Source organism: Palaemon carinicauda, chromosome 9 (assembly GCF_036898095.1).
Source record: "Palaemon carinicauda isolate YSFRI2023 chromosome 9, ASM3689809v2, whole genome shotgun sequence".
NCBI classification, from domain to species: Eukaryota; Metazoa; Arthropoda; class Malacostraca; order Decapoda; family Palaemonidae; genus Palaemon; species Palaemon carinicauda.
This window is the reverse complement of record NC_090733.1, coordinates 44,434,222-44,437,664: the sequence shown is the minus strand read 5'-3', so window position 1 is coordinate 44,437,664 and position 3,443 is coordinate 44,434,222.

The window sequence follows — 3,443 nt, the reverse complement described above, 5'->3', positions numbered from 1 at the left end:
TTCTGTAATGAAGCGCAGACAGTCGACTCTGGACTCGCTGGGTCAGAACTGGATGTGGTAGCGGCACGAACTTCATCTGTAGTTCCAACGCCAAGGGGAACCACATGCTGTTCGCCCACTTGTGGGCCACTATTGCCGCTACCCCCTTGAAGGATCTCAGTTTGTTGAGGACCCTCAACAGAAGGTTGTGAGGAGGGAACAGATAAATCCTGGACCATCTGTTCCAGTCGAGGGACATTGCGTCCACTGCTTCCGCTAAGGGGTCCTCGTACGGGGACACGTACAGGGGCAACTTCTTGTTGTCTTTCGTCGCAAAGAGGTCTATTTGCAGTTCTGGGACTTGATTCAGAATGAAGGAAAATGATCCTGCGTCTAAGGACCATTCCGACTCTATCGGTGTGAACCTGGATAGAGCGTCCGCTGTCACATTGCGGACTCCTTGAAGGTGAACTGCCGACAGGTACCACTTCTTCTTTTCCGCCAATCGGAAAATGGCTAACATCACTTGGTTGAGAGGTGGTGACCTCGACCCTTGTCGATTCAAGCATCTCACAACCACCTCGCTGTCTGTCACCAATCTTATGTGGATCGAGTGACGCGGGGAGACTTTTTTTAAGGTAAGGAGCACTGCCATAGCTTCTAGAAAGTTTATATGAAAGGTCCTGAATAGCTTGGACCAAGTCCCCTGGACTTTTTTCCGATGAGAGTGACCTCCCCATCCCTCCTTTGAGGCGTCTGAGTGAATCGTCAACGACGGGGGAGGTGGCTGAAGAAGAACAGACTTCTTTAGATGTCTGGCTTGGGACCAAGGTCTGAGAAGAGTACGTAGCCGAGGCGGCACTGGTCTTCTCAGGTCTCTTCGCGCGTTTGATGCATACCTTCTCCAAACTCCGGTTGCATCCTTTAGCTGTGCTCTTAGCACTGGGTCTGTCACTGAAGCAAACTGGAGAGAGCCTAGTACCCTCTCCTGTTCGCGTCTTGATATCCTTTCGGAATCTAGAAGTCTCTTGACAGAGCCCGCTATCTCCTTCCTTTTCTTCATTGGGATGGAGAAACTGTGTGACAAAAGGTCCCAGTGGATTCCCAGCCACTGGAACTTTTGGGATGGAGAAAGTCGAGACTTTTTCTTGTTGATCTTGAAGCCTAGGTACTCTAGGAACTGGATCACCTGACTGGAAGCTTGCAAGCATTCGGTCTCGGATGCTGCCCACACCAGCCAGTCGTCCAGGTAGGCTACTACCTGAATTCCCTTTAGGCGTAATTGTTTGAGAGCTGCGCTCGCAAGCTTCGTGAAAATCCTTGGGGCTATGTTTAGCCCGAATGGCATGGCTCTGAAGGCGTACAGTTTTCGTTGTAGCCTGAACCCTAGGTAGGGGGAGAGTCGACGGCTGATTGGAATGTGCCAATAGGCGTCTGACAAGTCTATAGAGACTGAGTATGCCCTCTTGGGCAGTAAGGTCCTTATGTGTTGCAGTGTTAGCATCTTGAATTTGCAATTCACTATGAACTTGTTGAGTGGTGACAAGTCCAGAATGACTCTGAGCTTTTCCGAGTCTTTCTTGGGAACACAAAACAGCCTCCCTTGGAATTTGATGGACTTCACCTTTCGGATCACATTTTTCTCCAACAGTTCTTGAACGTACTCCTCCAAAATGGGGGTGGAGTGTTGGAAAAACCGAAGGCATGGGGGTGGAGTGCTGTACCAGCTCCAACCCAGTCCATTCTTGAGTAGGCTTTGGGCCCAGGGATCGAAGGTCCAGCGACCCCAAAATTTCATCAGTCTCCCTCCTACCGGTATCATTTCACTTGGACTGCCGTCCTGAGGTCTTGCCTCCCTGACCACGACCACCTCTGAATCCCCTTCCCCTTGAGGGGCGCCTAGACGAGCCTCTGGCTGCTCCTCTAGGTTTTGCACGAAAGGAAGAAGACTGTCCTTCGAACGTTGGGGCGAATGTGGTTGACTGACTGGCACCGCCTGGGGTACCCACTGAAAGGCAGTCGGGGTTTGTGCCACCATCTGGGGCACTGGAGGCAAAGGCAATTGCAGTTGCTGTTGCTGTCTATAAGGCTTGGCTGGCCGAGATGGTAGCCTAGTCTTCATATTCTTCCTCTTTGGTTGAGGACCCTCATCCGGGGAAGATTTTCTTTTGATAGCCAGGCCCCACTTCTGGAGAAGATTTCTATTCTCCACGGCGGCCTTATCAACAACCTCTTTGACCACCTCGGTAGGGAAAAGGTCTTTTCCCCAAATGTTGGAGGAGATTAACTTCCTTGGCTCGTGTCTCACCGAAGCCCCGGTGAACACGAACTCCCTGCAAGCTCTCCTTGCCTTGACGAAGTTATAAAGGTCCTTCGTCACTGTGGCTAAGTGAGACTTAGCCACTACCATGACATTTCATGACCTTGGGGTCACTTGCCATCGTCTCGAGAGTAGTCTGATGAGACATTGAGACAGCCAGTCTTTCTTTTGTCTCGAACTCTCTTCGTAAAAGAGATTCGGACAGCTTGGGGAGGTCCTCGCCGAATTGCCGTCCGGCAATATCAGCCTCCAACTTTCCCACTGAGAATGTTAGATGGACATCCTTCCAGTCTTTGTGGTCCATAGGTAGAGCCAGCGACAAGGGTTTACACTCCTCCAGGGAGGGGCAAGGCTTGCCGGCCTCGACTGCCTTTAGGACAGCCGCAAACCCTTTCTGTAAAAAGGGGAAGGCTCTATCAGGAGAGGACACAAACGAAGGGAGCTTCTTGCTCAATGCAGCTACCTTCGAATTCGAGAAGCCCCTCTCTTTCATCGAGGATGAAAGTAGGGCTTGAGCCTTAGCGTGGTCCATAACAATGACCTCCTTCGGCTCTGTCTCCTCCCTTGAAGCTGGTTCTTTTCTCAGCCGGACATAGCAGTCCGGATATGATGCCTTGCTGGGCCAGAATTCTACCTCCTCTAGGGGAACTGAACCCAGCTTATCCGAAATGACGATCTTTCCAGTCGTCATCGGCATGTGCTCAGCATACCTCCATGGGTTAGCATCTGAGCATATGGGAGGTCTTTCACATTGAGCCTTTTCCGGGGCCCATGTGATTCTGCCAGGGACTGCATACGCAGTTCCATTGCAGCCGCCTTCTCCTGATTCTCCTTCTGCATTTGTTGGATCATTCCAACAATCGAAGAGAGGGCCTGTCCCAGTTCTACTGGGAGGCCAGCCGATGTTGAGGGGATAGGCTCCGGCATCTGAACCGGAGTAGCCGACACCTCGTCGACCTCATCCTCTACGACATCCGGGGTTTGAACTTGATCCTGACCTTCTGCCAGGAGGTCTTCTTCCAAACGATCGTCCAGGTCAGACATCCTGTCACCACAACTGGATGTCTTGCATCGCATCTGCGACTTCCTCGTCCACCTGGACTTGATCTTGAAGGATCTCCTCTTGAGGCTGGGGAATCACTGC